Source organism: Marmota monax, unplaced genomic scaffold (genome assembly GCF_021218885.2).
Source record: "Marmota monax isolate L192 unplaced genomic scaffold, Marmota_monax_Labrador192_F-V1.1 WCK01_AAM20220418_F8-fsc00285, whole genome shotgun sequence".
Lineage (NCBI taxonomy): Eukaryota > Metazoa > Chordata > Mammalia > Rodentia > Sciuridae > Marmota > Marmota monax.
In genome coordinates, this window is record NW_026695045.1 from 582,707 (window position 1) to 602,353 (window position 19,647).

Sequence of the window (19,647 nt, forward strand, 5' to 3'; positions counted from 1 at the left end):
TTCTTGAACTGGAGATGTAGCTCAGTGGTAGGCACTTGCTTAGCCTGAGCAAGGGCCTGGATTTAATCCTCCATACAACAACAACAACAACAAAAGAAAAGAAAAAAAAAATCTTACCATCAAGGTCTCCAACAAAGCAGATGGCTTAAAGGGTTTGTGGCAATGAACTACCCACTGCTCGGGAACTCCAAAGAGGAGAATGTCAGGGATAATGCAGAGCAAGCAGGTTCCTAATGGGTGTTTGAGGTTTGAGGGTATAGTGTGTTCAGAATGGTCATCTAGAAGGAGGCTCGGGTGCTGGGGGTGGAGCTCAGTGGTAGAGCCCTTGCCTGGCATGCACAAGGCCCTGGGTTCAATCTCCAGCACAAATAAATTAATGATAAAGTAAAAAATGGAAGAGCTGGCTGCTTTCTGCAGCTCAACTCAATTTTGTTAATGGACTGACTGATCAAGGGCCCAAACTCTTAAAAAAAAAAAACAGATGCATAAACTAGACTATCATTTATTAATTTGGCATGGAAAGTTTGCTGTCAAAGTGAGTCACAGGTATAATTATGAATCAGAAACTTGCCTCTAAAGCACTAAATCAGATCACACCTGAAGGAGGAATCAACTAATCTCTCACTCAAGTGCAAAGGAGCAAATTTTTTCTATTTCTTCCAGAAGAATGTCATTACTGCAAGTCCTGTGTACACCAGAGTCTGTGTTCACACTCCATGAGGACAAAATATACACAGGCAGCTTCGGGCTCTTGGGGCCCAGATTATCAATATTCTCACATTGTATTCTTCCAAATGCTTTCTTTCTTTCTTCCTTTTTAAGCCAAATGGAATACAAGTAATTAGGTTTCAACTTTCTCGATGACAACCACATCTCACACATACTTTTATGAGATGATGTTCAAGTCACCCAGATCCAATTTGGGGTGTTCCTGAAACTCTTCTGTGGCAGGCATGTTCTGAATGCCCCGAAGCCACTCCCTGAAATATAGCAACAAAGAGCAGCATAGCTCCCAGGGCAGCAGTTGGAAGAACTTTCCAGGATTTAGGACTAGGTCTTGAGCAGCAGCATCTGCCTTGCAGGTTCAGAAACCAAACTAGGGTGGAAAGCACAAAGCGTTCAAAGAGATTTTTCTATGTAGCCGGAATGTGTACTTATGAATGTACAATGGAAAATTGACTCAGGCAGATGTGCATGCTCATGTCAACCTGCTGAGCACCCTTCTACAAACAAGCCACATGGGAAACCAAATTATCATCAGGGTGCTTTCTAATAGAAGCCAAAGTGCAGGGAATTTGTCATGTGATTATGATGTTTAAGGCCTTGGTTTATCGTAGCCTCATGTGTTCATGTGCACAATATGTGTGTATTCCTATCAGGTGGAAGAATCCAAGAGCCTAATTGGCATCCCTTTCTTTGACCATTTCTGGTATTTTGAGTGTATCTTTCTGCTTAGCAAACACTTATTGAGCATCTACTATGTATATGTTGGAATTTTCCAAGTGATAGCAATGTTTTTATTATTCATGAGCTTCCTGAATCATAACTGAGTTTATGCTAATAGGTGGCTCTTGAAGGGTCTCCTGATAGCTTCAGAATGAGGATAGGTACCAGTAGGTCCATGATATGATCAGAGGGTTGAGACTTTAAAGCCAATCCAACAATTTTTAGGAAAGAGAGACTCTAGAGATTGAGTTCAATTCCATGGTCAATTATTTAATCAATCACATCTTCCCAATGAAACTCCAACTGGAAACTCTGGACTTTGAAACTTCTTGATTGATTTACAAGCCGATATGCTTGTTGTACAGAGAGAGGACACATTTGGGACCCAATCAGATCTTGCCCTATGTGCTTCTTAATTTGGCTGGTCCTAATTTGCATCCTTTACATTAAACTGTAATCTCAAGCATAGCACCTTCCCTGGTTCTTCGAGTCAATCTAGAGAATTATGAAACCTGAGCAGGATCACAAGGATCCCCCAGATTTGTAACCAGTTGGTCTGAAATAAGGGCAATCTTGTTATGGCCCACACTCCACTTAATCAATAGTCGGTGCTAACTCTGGGTGTCAGTGCTAGAACTGAATTACAATATACAAGTTGGTATCATATAATCCAATGTTCTAGGCATGTTTCAGAAGCCAGAAATACTAATCACACTGTTTTTCAAAAAGAATATAATACCATTGCTTTGATTTCCATTAAGTAAATTATAATCTCATTTTAGTTCTCTTTCAGGAACATTCTTGATTGGGGCCAGGGTGTCCCAAAATTCTTCAGACTTTCACAGACAACCCCTGAACTTGTTCCCACAAGCACTAGGCTAAGTCCTGGATTATGAAGACATAAATCCTCACCCAAGTGGCTCACAGACTATTATGGGAAATAACATTAATACATTACGTGAAATGCAACATTATAGTACCTGCTAGAGAGAAAGGAGTGGTTCAGAGGAGGTGGAGGCCAACTAAAGGTTGCTGGGAGACACCTTTTATTTGGGTTGGCCATCCATATCCACAGGTGCAGCATCTGTGGACTCAAGCAACCTCTGATAGAAAAATACATATTTTAAATTGTCTGTACTGAACATACACAGACTTTTTCTTGTCATTCATTATTCCCTACAATACAGTAGAGCAACTGTTTACATAAGATTTACATTGTGTTCCATATTACAAGTAAGCTGGAGGTGATTTTTGTTTTTTTCTTTTGGTACTGAGAATTTACCGCAGGGGCACCTAACCACTGAACCACATCCCCAGCCCTTTTTATCTTTTATTTTGAGACACTGAGTTGCTTAGGGTCTCGCTAAGTTGCTGAGGCTGGCTTTGAACTTGCCATCCTCCTGCCTCAGCCTCCCAAGCTGCTGGGATGACAGGCATACACCACCATGCCTGGCATGGAGATGATGTAAAGTCCACAAGATAATGTGTGTAGGTTGCTTGCAAATACTACTCCACTTTATATGAGGCACTTGAGTGTCTACAGATTTTGGAATCTGAGGGCATCCTGGAACCAATCCTAATGATGTTGAGGGAAAATGACACTGATTTTTATTGAATATTCCAAAATTTGGAATTAGAGTTTTCAACAAAACTTTCAAACCAAGCACAGTGGCACATGCCTGTAATCCCAGTTATTTGGGAGGCTGAAGCAGGAGGATCATAAGTCTGAGGCCAGCCTCAGCAACTTAGTGAGACCCCTATCTTGAAATTAAAAAATAAAAATAAAAAAGACTGGGGATATAACTCAGTGGTAAAGCACCCCCAGTTTCCATCTCCAGTACCACAAATAAAAACAAACAAAAAATCTTCAAAAATCATTTCTAAGATATTGTTAAAATAGTAGTTGGAATAGTCACAAGAGGAAAAACTGCCCAAGAGAATGGTCGCAGCTCCAGGTTCAGGATAACGAGGTGGTCCTCTGGAAGGAAAGGAAATTGGAGAAGGAAGGACTTGAGAGCCTCCCGCTCCGTATTAGTCATTTATTGCTACGGAACAAAGTATCCCAACATTTTGCAGATTAAAACAACAAACATGTTATTTCATACTTTCTGTAGGCTGGCAACGGCCCTGGCTTCGCTAGTGTTCTGCTCAGGAGGATTCAGTTAGGCCGGCCGTGGGCTGGGGCTGCGGTGTGATCTGCAGGCTCCACTGGGGGAGGGCCTGCTTTCAGGTTCATTCATTGACTGGCAGCTGTAGGCTCCTGCTGGTTCTTTCAAAAGACTTCAGTCCTTGCTACATGGGGGAACTCCCCCACCCCATCTCTCTCTCTCTCTCTCTCTCTCTCTCTCTCTCCATATATATACATATACATACATACATATATACACACACATATGTGTATATGTGTGTGTGATTTTTTTTTTAATTGGAGAAAGTCTTTTAAGGATATCCCAAAAGACACCAGGGACACTGTTAAACAAAAGACGGATGGATTTTAGTGTACAAAATTTAAAAGTTCTATGGCAAAAAAAAAAAAAAAAAATTAAAAAGTTAAAAATTAAACAAAATGTTATGTTGAAATATTTACAACATATAGAGAAAAATCATATGAACAGGCAATTAACAAAAGAAGATATACAAATAGACAATACACATGTGGGGGAAATGTGCAATATTATCAGCAATCAAAGAAAAGCCACAGAAAACAAAGGGAACTCTTTAAAAAAATTAAAAAAAAAAAAAAAAAGCAAACATTTTAGAACAGTGTGGGGAAAAACAGTGGGGAAATGTTCTAACATTGCTATACTAACTGCTCTGTGTAAACTAATATGATACATCTAGGGGTTCAGTCAGTACTATGTAGCAAAAATATGGAAATGATCAAATGATCATAGCCTTTGACTCAACAATACAGTATATAGGAATTCAGTCATTTAAAATGATCATGGGATCCTAATAATTATTGAATTATATAGATGTTGATAGGTATTAAAGTTTTAAAAACCATGTCATAAATTTATCTGTAAACAACAACAAAAATTATCTCTATTCCATCATCCCACGCTTATATCCAGAAATCATGTAATATATTTACATGTACATAAATGCACAGAAAAAGCTTAGAAATTGATATGTGAAAATATTTACAGTCGTTATTTCTAAACAGGATTATAGTTGAGGTTTTCTTTTCGCTTATCTGTAATATCCAATTATTATTCTGCAATCAATGAATATTTCTTGTACACATCTCTTCTTATAAAGACACTGATAGTTGAGGGACTCTACCCTCATCCGAACTTAAGCACCCTTCAGAGGCCGGTTCTCCTGATACCATCACCGTGAGGGTGAATTGGTGAGGCTGAGCTGGAGGGGGTCACACATTTAGGCCCTCTTCAGTGGTCCCTACTTTGCCTGTGGATTCAGCAGCGGGAAGAACCCTGAAGAGCCAGGCTGGGCAGCCTCAGCTTCACCCGAATGCAACCCGCACCGTGTTTTTCCCCTTGGACCCTGGGACCTCAGCACCCACTGTTTTCCAGATCTCTGGCAAGAGAAGCAAACGTTTCTTCATGCGATTTGTTATTTAATGATCAGAGGCCTTCCACTGTGTATTGGTTATCTATTACTGCATAACAAATCACCCCGTCACTCAGCAGCTTGAAACAATAAACCTTTGTCACTCCGCCCTCTCTGGGGGGCCAGCCATCTGCGAGTGGCTGGGGAGCGGCCACGCCCACCGCCTCGCGTCCGTGCTCTGGACCCGCGCATTCTGCCCTTGTCTAGATCCAGGGACCGCGGCGTTAGCCGAAGCCTTGCAGGCAACGGAGGCAAATCCAGACGCCGAGAAAGAGGCGCTGTGCTCACGCCCCAGCAGGTCCCTGCGAACAGGGGATTATTATTGTTCAGCCTCGCAGGGTGCGACCCTCACCTTGGAGAGGCGCCCTCTGCTGGCCGCTCCTGCGACGCGCGGCCAGGAGCCTCCGCTAACCCTTTTCTTCCCAGGGTTGGAGTTCTCCACCTCGCTCCCCTGAAGATGGGGCCTGCGGCTCTGACTCTCAGCCCCTTTGTTGGAATTCCCAAGGAGAATAGGAAAAACTGGCATCATTACTCTTTTTTTTTTAATGCTGGAACCTGGTAAAACTTAAAAACAAAATTTTGAATATTAATGTTATTGCCTTGTATTTTAATATGGATTCGGCTGTTATTTTTCCAGCATTCCTAAATGAGTTTTGAAAAGCTGCCCTAATGCGATACTAATAAAGATTTGTATTTATCCACATGTTTAAACATTAAAATTCCAACGGAACCAAGTCTTAAAAATAGGCCAAACTGATAAATGCTGTTAGAAGAGGCAGTAACTGAAGGGGAGTCAATGGAGGCCTCCCGGGTGAGCCACGTCCTTCCGGTCTTTTGTTCTGTGATGTGGGGATTGAACTCATGCGCTCTCTACCTCTATGCTACAACGCCAACCCTCCATTTTTAAATTTTTATTCTGAGACAGGGTCTCACTAAATTGCCCAGGCTGGCCTCCAACTTGGAATCCTCCTGCCTCAGCCTCCCCAGTTGCTAGGATTATAGGCTTAGGACACTGCTACCAGCCTGGAGTGGTTTCATGGTCTGAGTGCAGTTGTTTAGTTTGTGAACCCTGAAGTGCTCACATGGGTGAGTTTTTCTGAATGTATCTTTCATGTTGACAACAATTATTTTTTTAAAAATTCATAAGTAGAACAGCCTATAATTAAAAAATAAGGGCTGGGGCTGTAACTCAGTGGCATAGCGCTTGCCTTGCAAGTGTGAGGCACTGGGTTCAATCCTCAGCACCGCATACAAATAAATAAGTAAATAAATAAATAAATAGAAAAACAGAGAGATAAATAAATATTTTTAAAAATAAATAAATAAATCATGACCCTAATAAATACTTGATATTTATCTGACTCAATAAAATATAATATTTTTTGTGAAAAATTCAAATAATTTATTTTCTCCAAACAATTGGATCCATAGTCATATAATGCTAATGGGCACAGTCACCCCATTCTCTATGTTATCAAATGAATTCCAGTATATTCCACCATGTATCTCTTCACAGGCCAGTCTGTCTTGCTCTGCAATATTAGGATTTCAGAATTAGGCCTGAGGCTCAAGAAAGGAGGCAGGTCTACACCTTGCTCACCTAAGGGTCTCTAGAGGCCATCTTTGACTTCCTCTCTCAATTTACTCCTGAGCCTGTGTGGGGAACCAAGAAGAAATCTCAAAAACGGGGGCAATTGATGAGGCCCTAACATATTTTAACATGGCCCATCAGTAATACAGCCATACAATTCCTGCTTGCCACACCTCTCAGGCAGCTTCTTAACCTTGGCATTTGGACATTTTGGGCTGGACCATTCTGTGTGTTATAAGATGTTGAAGAACATCCATGACGTGTACCCAGTAATGCCAGGTGAGCCCCCTCCTCCCACTTGTGATAATTATAAATGTGTCCAGACATGGCCAAATGTCCCCTGGGGAGTAAAACTGGCTGTCTATAAAGTAAACCAAACTGGACTGGTGCTGTAGCTCAGTGGTTGAGCACTTGTCTAACACGTGGGAAGTACTGGGTTCGATCCTCAGTACTGCATAAAACGAATAAGTAAATAAAATAAAGGTATTGTGACTATCTACAACTAAAAAAAAAAAAAAGTTAACCAAACTATTTGGATAAAAGAGATGATTGACCTTTATCATAGCAGAGCATTTTTAAATCTTCAAGTTGATTTTAAACCACTTTTAACAAATATTATGTAATATATCTTAGTTTTATCTTTCTTCTCAGTCTTGATATAATAAATGTGACACAGCTGCTGTTAGTTAAAAGTTGTTGTTATCTTGGGCTGGGGCTGGGGCTCAGCTGTAGAGCGCTGTCCTAGCACCTGCGAGGTCCTGGGTTCAATCCTCAGAACCACATAAAAATATCTAAATAAAATAAAGATACTGTATCCAACTACAACTAAAAACTAAATATTAGGGAAAAAAAGTTGTTAACTTCAATGTTGCACGCTCTTGTCTCCTAGTCAAAGGGCATAAACTTTATATTGCAAAATTAAATGTGAGCCTGTGAATCTTTTACAGTTTACATCGCCTGAAATCCACAGTGGTGATGGAATAACTATGGAATATGAAAATGTACAAGATGTATGCAAAGGAACAGCAAGGGTGTTCAACATGGCAAGCATTGATGCCACTCTTGACTTAAATTTCTGTTTAAGAAATTAGCTTTTCCTATTTGTACAAAGGGCGGGTAGGAGAGTAATTCCTTGGTGGCCTCATGAATCAACAGATGAAACATCTATGACCCAAGCTGACCCAGGCTAGAACAATTGTAACTTTCCCCTGGAACCTTGATTCTGGACAGAGTGGCATCTCTCTGGGATGGAGAAAACGATCAGTGGTGGCCCTCGGGCTCTGAGAAACAGTGCGCTTCCAGCTTCTTGCACTTTGGGGTCCTCTGGTGTATCCTTGATTCCTGCTGGGGTCCCCAAATCTGGCCCTCCGGCTCTACTTCCCCTTCTCCTGATGGGTGCCCCTCCCTCTTGCCTTTCCAGGGAGTTGTGGGTACTCTGCCTGGGGCTGGTTTGCTGCCACTGTTGGCAACGAGAGGAAACTGGAGCCACTGATCAGTTGTTTGCAGAAACAAGAAAAAGAGATCCCTGGAAGCCTGGGGAAGAGTGCTTCAAGAAGGAAGGATTGGCCAAGAATTTGAAACTTTGGGGCAAAGATCGAAGATAAAAGCAAGACGAGGACTGAAAGGTATTTCTTCAGTTTTCCAACTAACAGGTCACAACAGGAGCAGGCTAGGTGGCAGGGGAGTAAGGACAGAGAGTGGAGAGGCCGCTGATCAGGTGGAGAGCATCCTGGAGGCCTCCTGGCTGGGTGGAGAGAGGGCCTGCAGGGCTGCAGAATGCCTTGGGGCTCAGAAGGAAGAGCCTGAGAGGGGCCAGCTGAAGACCCACAGCGGGGGGAGTGAACGCAGTGCGCTTTCCAGAGATCACTAAGTGCCAGCTAAGTTTCCCAGAGAGAGGGTTCAGAGCGGGGGCAGTGGGAGGGAAGAGACAGGAGAGGGAAGGACTCAGGTACACACCAGAGATGGAGGGAAGAGGAAAACGTGGAATTTGCACTGAGTGATCTGAATCTGGGGTATTCAGGAGCCACTCCTCAGTGTTTGTTGACTTCAGCTGAACAAGCCATGGAGAGGGAGAGAGAAACTTCTGCCAGAGAGTTGCTGGGCTAAGGGGAGCCACGGAAGACTGAGGTAGGCCAGGAGGGCACCATGGAGGAGGACTGAGCCACCCAGGGCCTGGTGGATCTGCACATTTCATATCCATGAGCAATCGTGCATTTAGGGAACCAGGGTCACACTGTCACCATTTCCCCCCCCCCCCAGATGCTGTCTACAGATGACAGGCAGGAGTTCATGCAGTTCAGACTTTTTGAATCGCCTACTGCATGTATAGTCCTAATGTGGTCACCAACTCCCAACCCTGAGACACCAGGACTGGGATGAAATGTATCCTCTGGTCTTTTCATTTGTTGATGCTTTCTGGTTTAAAAACTCAGCGCTAAGTTCCTAAACTTAAAAAGGGGGACAGGGTGTCAGTTAAACCTCTCCCTTGGTTGTTCAGTTGTTATTGTTGTTTTAATACAGTTTTTATTTTGGAATAATTTCAGACTTATGGAAAAGTTGCAAGATGGTACAAAGAATTCTCATATATCCAGTTTCCCTGGATTTAACATGTTATCTTATCATGATCATTTGTCAAAACTAAGAGGGTTGGGGTTGTGGCTCAGTGGTAACACACTTACCTAGCATGCCTGAGGCAGTGGGTTCGATTCTCAGCACCACATACAAGTAAAATAAAGGTCCACCAACAACTAAAAAAAATGTTAAAAAAAAAAAAAAACTGGGCTGGGATTGTGGCTCAGCAGTACAACACTTGCCTAGCACGTGCAAGACCTTGGGTTCGATCCTCAGCGCCATGTAACAATAAATAAATAAAATAAAGGTATTGTGTCCAACTGCAACTAAAAAATAAATACATAAAAAAAAAAACAAAACTAAGAAATCAACATTGCGGGGCTGGGGTTGTGGCTCAGTGGTAGTGTGCTCGCCTAGCATGCATGAGGCACTGGGTTCAATTCTGAGCACCACATAAAAATAAAGACAAAGTCCATCAACAACTAAAAAAACATTAAAAAAAAAAAAAGGAATCAACATTGCATATTACTATAGATCCTACTGATTTTTTTCCACCAAAACCCCTTTTTTCTTCCTGTTTGAGACTCAAATCCAGTTTACCACAGTGGCTTTAGTGTTTAGTTGTTTTCAAGGAGTAGAAATTAACTCGGTGACATTCTTTCTGTACAAATTTGCAAGAGTTTAAACTTTTCATGTTAGTGAACTGATCTTTAACAGTTTGAACTCTGTATTTCTTTTATATCAATAATTTGTAGAAAACACACTCGAACACGCACCAAAACCCCTTATGTTCTAATTACAATATTTTCATTCATAATACTTGAGGAAAAGAACCCATAAATTATGTTTATTATGCTTGAATGTTGTAACAGCAGAGCTGCTTTTCTATAAAATCTGTTTAGCACTGGCAATCTGGAGGCAGCCCAGTTGGATCCGCTCACACATCCTTGGGATTAGGATGAGGAGAAAGTTTTGCAAAGGTAGCTAGCTGCCCAGTGTGAAGCTCAGCCAGAAAAGCTAGACAGTAAAAGAGGTGATACCGTTTGTCCAGTTATCAGTTTTGTAAGAATTTTTTCTTTCAAAGTCACAGACCCTGGGTTTGATCCCCAGCAACGCAAAAAAGAAAAAAAAAAAGAAAGAAAAAATCCGTGTGGATAAGAAACAAATAAATCTGTATAAATTAAGCAAGAGTAAATTCCTCTCTGTAAATATACACAATATAATATAATTGTGTATATTATAAAAGTATATAATAATTGCATATATTAAAAAGTATATAATTGTGTATATAATATACGCAATTATGCCTGAATAAAGCTGGGAGAAGTAATTTTTATTATTTAGAGAAAATTTTATTAATGTTTACAATCAAGCTCACGTAGATAAGATCTTACATATTGCAGTGTAACCCCTGTACAAATGGAAAAAAAAAAGTTTAACGTTGGGGGAAATGCTTTTAAAATGAGAGTAAAATTCCTCTTTTGGGGGGCAGATTTAGTGTCCACCTGAAAGATTTGTTACAGTGGTTTAAAACGCTCTCTAACTTTGTATTACAATCGATCTCAATCTCTGCAGAGAAACGAAATGACTATTGTAAAGTCGACTTTTTTGTTTATGATCACCTTTCTCTCCACCAAAACTAATCTCCGTGCGACCCAGATGGGACTCGAACCCACAATCCCCAGCTCCGGAGGCTGATGCCTTATCCATTAGGCCACTGGGTCACCACAGGATCGGGGCTCTCACACCTTCTCCTTACGTGATGCCATCATCGCGGCACCGCCCCCGCGCACCAACGTCTCGCGTAAGGGTGGCGTGTGATTTGGAGGCTGCCCCCAGCGGCAGCAACGGGCGCCTGCGCCCTCCGGCGCCTGGCCTGCCGCTGGGCGCGCAGTCGGTCCTTAGCGGCCGCTCTCGGCCTGTGGCTGTCACTCACTGTCCCGCGCGCCGGCACTTGAGTCCCGGATTCTCGGGAACTTAGTGTGCTGCACGCGGACCGCAGCTGAGCGGTCTCCTTTCCGTTGAGTTCTTCGTGAAAGGTTGTGAATACTGGCTGTAGAGTTGGCGCCACAAGTGAACTTTAAGCAAAATCCCAGTGCCTGCCTTTCTCTCCTGTACTCGCATTCATTCGTCCCGAGTAGGCGTTTGCATTTTCCAGCATGCCCCGGGGACTGTGCACTGAAGGGCGCGGAAGCACTCGCAGATCAGGGCCTCCGCTTTACAGGAACCCCAGCCCTAAACTTCCTGAGCCTCGCCGCCCCCTCCCTCCCTTTCTCTCTTGCTTTTACTCAACAAAGATGAGTTTGTTAATCTGTGTGCTGGGGACTGTTGGCCGATGCCAGGGTGAGCAGGCTTTTTCACCCCAACAGAACTTCAAATCAACCTGCCCTTTCTCCCAAGCACCACTCACCTAGATCCATTTTCCTCACGTCTTCTCTTTGCCTCCGGATTAAAGGTTTTTCTCTTCATTTAAAAATCTTGGATAAGAATTTAGAGACTTCCTGGTTCTATGCACAATATCTCTATGCTCGCTGCATGAAGATGCTGCATTTGTAGGATTTAAAAATACTTGTTTTCTTCTTGCAAATGTAGTATTTGTTCTTTGCAACTTCCAAAAATAACGTAAATGCAAAGGAAATTGAAAGTGGCCCTAGTTCTATCATTTGGAATTAACCACTATTAACATTTTTGTGTATATTTTTAATTTTTGGGGTATGGTATATCACTTTCGTTACCTCTGGCCTTTGAACTATGAGACATCCAGGAATTGCTTTTCATCAAAGCTAAGAAAGTATTCATTGATTGACATTTGTACTGATGGTGTTGCAGAAGCAATGATGGGTAAAACTGGCACCTTAGCAAATTGAGGCTGTACTGGTAGTCAAACTCTTCACTTTCTGCACATGGTAGGAGGAAAAAAAACAGCTTTACTTAGCAACGTGGCAGGTAAAGCTGTAAGAATAAATAATTGTATTAAGGCTCCATTCTCAAGCATACATCTTTAACTTTGACAGTCTAGAAAGTATTCATAAGTCATGTCTGCATTTCTGCCCCATACCAAAATATGATGGTTGTCTTTTGAAAAAAGATGTTTGAGAGTAGGCGGGACTAGCTGATTTGTTAATGGGAAGTAAAAAAGCTTTTAGTGACAGACAAACTATGATTGTTTGGACTTGGGCATGCTGCAGGTATTTTTTAGAAAGTGAACAGAGTAAGCATGGCACTCCAAGAAAATAATGGACACTATTTGTTGGTAATGAAACAAACTTTCAAGAAAACATTTTAAACATTGATATTTTGTGTCTACTACCATAAACTTAGTAGTTTTCAAATAAACATTTTCCTGATGACATAGGTAGTGTTATGAGTATGATTTAAAAAAAATTTTTAAAGTTGTAGATGGACACAATATCTTTCTTTCTTATTTATTTGTGTATTTATTTTTATGTGGTGTTGAGGCTCAAATCCAGTGCCTCATACATGCTAGGCAAGAGTCTACCACTCAACTACAGCCCCAGATCATGAGTGTGATTTTTTTTTTTTTTATGTACAGTGTGGTTTGTGAACACTTGGAAGATCTGCATAACTCATAGTCCAGTATATTCAAAATGTATATTAGAAAATAATGCTTGAGTTAAATAATGCAGGGGTACAGTACCATATAGAATAGTTTCACTGCCTTAAAAATGTTGTGTGGGCTGCAGTTGTGGCTCAGTGGTAGAACACTTGCCTAGCGCATGTGAGGCACTGGGTTCTATCCTCAGCACCACATAACGATAAATAAACAAAATAAAAAATATTGTATCCATCTATAACTAAAAAATTTTTAAAAAGGATGCTCTGTGTTCTATCTATTCATTCCTCCCTCCCTCTCTCCCTCCCCCCAAGAATCCCTTCCAACCACACTAATCTTTTTACAGTGTCCAGGGTTTGATTTTTGTCGGTTTTTTTTCCCCCTTTGGTACCAGGGGTTGAACCCCGGGAGCATTCAACCACTGAGCCACATCCCTAATCCTTTTTATTTTGAGACAGGGTCTCACTAAATTGCTTAGGACCTAGGTATGATGAGATTGGCTTTGAACTTGTGATCCTCCTGCCTCAGCCTCCTGTTCGTCTCCATAGTTTTGCTTTTTCTAGATTGTCACATACTGTAGTTGTAATCATAAGTATATGGCTTCTGCAGATTGGCTTCTTTAACACAGCTATATGAATTTAAGTTTCCTTCAAGTCTTTTTGTGGCTTCATAGCTCATTTATTTTTATCATTGAATAATATTCCATTGTATGGATATACTACAGTGTATCTATTCATCTACTGAAGAACATCTTGATTGTTTCCAAATTTTGGCAATTAAGCTGCTATAAACATTTGTATGCAACTTTGGGGTAGACATAAGTTTTCGGCTCATTTTTGCCAAATAACAAACATCATGATTCATTCTCACTAGCAATGAATGAGAGTTCCTGTTGGTCAACATACTTACCATCATTGGTGCATTATTAGTGTTTTGGATTTTATCCATATTAATAGTTTCTCATGGTATGTAATCATATCTCATTATTTTGATGATGATGATGATGATGATTTTTTGTGGTACTGGAGATTGCACCCAGGGCCTCATACATGCTAGATAGGTGTTCTACCACTGAGCTATATCCCCAACTCTTTTATCTTGTTTGTTTTGAGATACAGTCTTGCTAATTTGCCAAGGCTGGCCTCAAATTTACAATCCTCTTGCCTCAGCCTCCTGAGTAGCTGGGATTACTGACATGCACCACTGTGTCTGGCTGGTATCCCATTATTTTAATTGGAAATTCCCTAATTTCACTGTGCAGTGTCTTGTTGGAGCAATGTTATGTGAGGATCCATGCCAGCAACACTTGCAGAAGCTGGTTTTGGTGGCACATACTTAAAATCCCCAGGAGGACAGCAAGTTCAAAGCCAGCCTGGGCAACTTAGGGAGACCCTTTCTCAAAATAAAAATTGTGAAGGGCTGAGGATGTGGTAAAATGCCCTTGAGTTCAATCCCCGGTTACACACACACACACACACACACAGGACTTGCAGAAAGTGAATGAAAGTTGGTGCTGTCAGCAGAATGACACACCAGAAAGTAAAAAGATCCAGTCCAATTTCAGTGTCTCTACTGCCTCATCCATTTTTAGTGTCCTGACCACTAAGTAATTGAGTCATCCTTTCAGGGTGTGAAGTCAACAACAGGACTGGTTGGACACCCAGCAGAGAGGTACCCTCAGTGTCAGGAAGGGCATGTTCCTGAGCCTTTGTCTCTGCTGCCTTGGCCAGGTATTTTATGATCTTATTAATCAAGTTCTGTTCTGGCTAGAGAAAAACACTGAGAGACATCCCCAAAAGAAATCATCATGGCCACCTGGATATTAAGATCCTGTCCCACGGTGGAGGCTTTTGAGTCACTCTTCATATAACTCAAATGCCTATGCCTTCTAAATTCATTCCAAGAGACCCATACATGTGCCTCTTCCCTAAACCACCTATGTCATCAATCCTCCCCTCTTACTTTTCTGAATCCACCGCTGTAGATGATCCTCAGACTTATGATGAGGTTATAGCCTGATAAACCCATTGTAAATTGAAGATATTTCAAGTGGAAAATGAATTTAATATGCCTAACATACCTTAAACTTGCTCATTACAAAGTTGGGTGAAATCATCCAATGCAAAGCCCATTTTATGAGAGAGTGTTAAATATCTCAGGTACCCACACACATGGGCATTTGAAGCCATGATGGATGCAAAGCCACAAAACACGGTAACCAACACCATGTTGCCAACAGTACATTATAGGCCCTCTGTTGTTCAGGGTCGCATGGCTGACTGGAAGCTACAGCTTCCTGCACTGCCCAGCATTGAGGGGGAATATCCTGTGGATACCCCAGAAGCTACAGTTTGGAACTGAAATGTCTCCCAAAGGCCCATGTGTTAAAGACTTGGCCTCATGGGAGGAGGTTAGGTTGCTGGGGGCATCCCCCAAAGGGGGTCATGGGACCCTGCCCCTTCCTCTCTCATTTTGATACCCAACCACCATGAAGTAAGTGATTTCCTCCAACATGTGCTCCTGTCATGACAAACTGTCCCTGCCTAAAGGTGATGGGGCCAACACATGGCCTGAAACTGAGTCAAGTCAACCTTTTTCCCTGGTAAATTGATTATCAGATATTTGTTCCTTAATGGAAAGTTGACCTCACACCAGGAAAAGATCAAAATTCAAATTTAAAAGTTTCTACTGAATGTGTTTTGGTTTTGGTACCATCATAAAACCACAAAATCATAAAGTGAACTGTTGTACATCTGGGACCATCTTTCAGTTGCCAGAGGCAGAAAAGCCAATCCAAAATTGGCTTCAGCAATAAGGCATTGTTGTGGCTTAAATATGAAGTGTCCCCCCAAAGCTCCTGTATGAGGCAGTGCAAGAAAGTTTAGAGGTGGAATGACTGGGTTAGGAGACACTTAACCTAATTCAGTGCATGTGTCCACTTGAACGGAATACCTGGGTGGTAACTAGGCGGGTAGGGTGTGGTGGGAGGAAGCAGGTCACTAGGGACGGGACTTTGGTGTTTATATTTTTCCCTGGTGAGTGGAACTCACTCTTTCCACTTCCTGATGGTCATGTTCTGAGCTGCTTTCCTCCATAGTGCCCTTCTGCCCTCTGTCACGCCCCCTGCCTTGATGTTCTGCCTCATCTAGGGCACAGAGCAATGGAGTCGGCTGTGTATGGACCAAGACCTCCGAAACCTTGGGTGCCAAATAAAATTGTTCTCGTCGAGTTTTTTGATCACAGCAGCGAAAAACCTGACTAAAACAGAAATTCACTGGCTTATACAACTAAATCTAAAGATAGGTTTGCCTTTAGGTGTGTCTGGATTGGGGGTTTAAAAGTGTCCCCAGAATCTGGTCATTCTCTTCTTATTCTACGCTGTTGTACTGTTCCATTCTCAAACAGGTTCTTTCCTCTTCGTGGGATATTTTGCATACATGACTGTAATTCCCAGTTGTAGAGGGAGTGCACCTGTCTCCTATTAGTCTGAGAATTCCCAGTTCTTTTTTTCTTTTTGGCAGCAGGGTACTGGGGATTGAACTCAGGGGCACTTGACCACTGAGCCACATCTCCAGTCCTATTCTGCATTTTATCCAGAGACAGGGTCTCACTGAGTTGCTTATCACCTCGCATTTAGAGGCTGGCTCTGAACTCGTGAACCACTGGGATTACAGGCATGCACCAGCCACCACGCCCGGCTTCCCACGTCCAGTTCTGTTAATCCACATTGAGTCATGGGCACTGCATGAACCAACCACCCTGATTTAGGGAAGGATTACTTTCCCAGGTTTATGCCAGCTGGAGTCCATCCTGGAGGTGGAGTCCGCCTTGCCCAATCACATGATCTGGTTTGAGTGAGCACCAGTTCCCTCAGGACACTCAGGAATTACTCTTGTAGCAGAAGAGTGATTATCTGCTGGGCAGTGTAAATAGTTAACACCCATCATGCCAACCAGCTAGCCAAACTGGTTTTTAGTGTTCTAGTGTATAGATCCTCACCTCAAGCTATCTGTCCTTTTAGGAAAATGGTGTATCAGAAAGAGTGCTGCTCAGCTGGGCGCCAGTGGCGAACACCTGTAATCCCAGCTGCTTGGGAGGCTGAGGCAGGAAGATTGAGAGTTCAAAACCAGCCTCAGCAACAGCGAGGTGCTAAGCAACTGAGTGAGACCCGGTCTCTAAATAAAATACAAAATAGGGCTGGGGATGTGGCTCAGTGGTTGAGTGCCCCTGGGGTTCCATCCCTGGTACCAAAAAAAAAGAAAAGAAAAGCAAGCTGCTCAGAGTTCTGCCTGTGGGAGTTTTAGTGTTTATTCTCCTTCAAGGCCACCTCCACATGAGCCATCAACTAGGAGCAGTCTACTTTGGCCAATGCCACGTGATGCAGATGTGTCTTCGTTTTGCCCACTGAAGTGGTCATTGGATGATACAAATGTCTCCTGAGGCAAGAAATCAGCAGCTGAAAATGTCAATCTCTTGCTCATACAGTTTTCTTCTCCCTCCTGGGTCTGCTTGCTCCTGCTCCCTCCTTCCTGGTTTCTGCCTCACCCTGGAGCACTGCTGTGTCCACCCAACTTTATGGCTGGGGATCAAATGACCCCCAGCTCACCCTTGGCAGCTTGTGCTACCTGGCTTTTCAGTGTTCAGCAGTTACTTAAGAGCTGTTTGCCGGAAAGAGGGGAGTTACCGGCTGAAGAATCCCAAAAAAGGGCACTAATCTCTGTAGTTCCCCCAGATGCAGTTTTGCTCCTGAGTTCCTTTTTTATTAATTTAGTTCTTTTTTTTTTTCAGTTGTTGATAGACCTTTATCAACCCATGACAGGCAAGTGCACTCCACTGAGCCCCAGATCCAGCCCTTAACTTAGTTCTTATTTATTTGCTTATTGGAACTGGAGATTGAACCCACGGGAGCTCTACCAGTGGCTTTCCCACGTCCAGTGGCCATGCTTCTTACAGTAGGGTGAGGAAACTAGCAAGGGTCCCACCAGCAATTGAGAATGTCCATTTCAACCACAGACTCAGGAACAAACAGCCCCAGACCCAAATCAGTGACTTGAGGTTAAAAACCACTTTTATCGTATGACCCTACAGGTTCTACCCTGACTGTAGTGCTGTTCCAAGTCCTCAGAATCAGTCATATTTCCCTTCCCCCTAAACACAGTTATTGTTGAACGGACCGTGGATCCCTTTAGGAAAAATAGGATGGAGGTACCTAGTATGCAAATGTGTTATAACAGTTCTTTCCTAAAGAGTGCCTACCCTTTAAGGACTGTGGGTTTGTGATATAGCTCATACATGGAGATTGGTAACTGGGGCACATAGTTCTCCAGATCCTTTACTGAAGTGTTTATTTTAATGTTCACCAGGACACCTAGGGATGCTGTTGAGGGCAGATTCTGACTGAGGGTACTTGGGAGAGGCCCGAGTGTTTTAACTTGATGCTGATGTTTCAGGGCCATGGACCATGCGTTGAATAGCCAGGAGCTCCCTGTACCCTGTCACCTACAGACCCTGGCAGGTTGGAAACCCACTGGCCATGCATTTCATCAGTCACAAAAGTTAATCTCTGGTGTGGTTTCAGAAATCTCTCCCAATTCGTGCAAACCATAAAGAGTCTGCCAGCCTACCCACAGCAGGCAGCAAGCTTCATTAATCCATTCCTTGAGGCAAAAATTCTGAATTTGAGCTTGTCGTTTTCTTAGTTCATATTGGCTAATCCAAGGTTTTCTTAACCTCAATCTGAACAATTCTTTTGTCAGGGTTTGTTCAGTGTGTTAAGCAAAAACCATTGGCTTCTCGTCACTGGATACCAGCGGCATCTACCTCCCAAGTTACAACCAAAAATGTCCCTAGACATTGCCATAGGTTCCCTAAAAGTCACTGGAAACCATTCAACATGAGCTTGTCCACTGAGCCTACCTCAACTTTCCTCAGCTCCTTTAAATGTGTTTATTGCTACAGCTGTTTTGTCCCTAATGATTCCCTTTCAGTGGGTGATAACTCAAGTAGGTCATTTGCAATAATGCATTCTGTGGACTGCCATCTCCCATATCAGAATATTGATGAAATCCCCACCTTTCATTCTATCTCAGTCTCTGATTTAAATAGCTCAAAATGCCTCTTGTTTCTCTGTGAGTCTATTGCCAACTTCTTAATCCTAGTGCCAATTGTTCATTCCGTTCGGGAATTTGGGCTGCTAGCAACAGAAGTCTACTTTGAACTGTATTAATTAGACTCACTCTAGCTGTTGTAAAAGATCAACCCTATAATATCTGTGACTTTTCACAAAAGACTCTTTTCCCCCCTCTTTCACGTAAAACTTAAGATGGGAGTTTCTGAGTGGCAGGTGATACAGGGACCCAGAATCCTTCCAGTCTCAACATCTTCCAGATATGGCCCCAACGTGGTTCTGCTTCTCTGCTTCAAACCAACAAAAAGGAGGCAGAAAAAACACACACTCATTTCCTCAACTCGGATTCAGAAGACAAACATATCACGTTCATGTGAACGAGATGGATGGTTCCACCAAATCTGAGACTGAGAAATAGAGTCATTGGCTGGGTGGCCACTTTCCCACAATAATTATTCTAAATGGAGAGAGAGGAACGAGAGCTTTGGTGGAGAATCAGCCATTGCTGCTGTGCTCACATAACTCAGAAAGGGGGTTGTTTGAGGGATGCGCAGTTCACAGAACTGAAAGATGAGTTAACAAGGAGGCCTGGAAGGAAGGCAGAAACCAAAGGATGTCCACCTCAGCAGCGGGTGGTCCCTGTCTCCCTCTCTGGGCTGCTGCTTTCTGACAATCTGAATGGTTATGGACTGAATGTTTGTCTCTCCCACCCCAGCTTGTAAGTGGAAACCCTGACCCCCATCTACCCCCATGTAAGACACTGTT

General features: G+C 42.6%; 1 non-coding gene across 1 annotated transcript; it reads right to left on the reverse strand.

The window, feature by feature from the left end:
- Window positions 1-10,832: 10,832 nt before the first annotated feature.
- Window positions 10,833-10,905, reverse strand: Trnar-ccg (transfer RNA arginine (anticodon CCG)). The gene has a single exon. It is a non-coding gene; the product is annotated as a tRNA-Arg (tRNA).
- Between the last annotated feature and the right edge of the window lie 8,742 nt (window positions 10,906-19,647).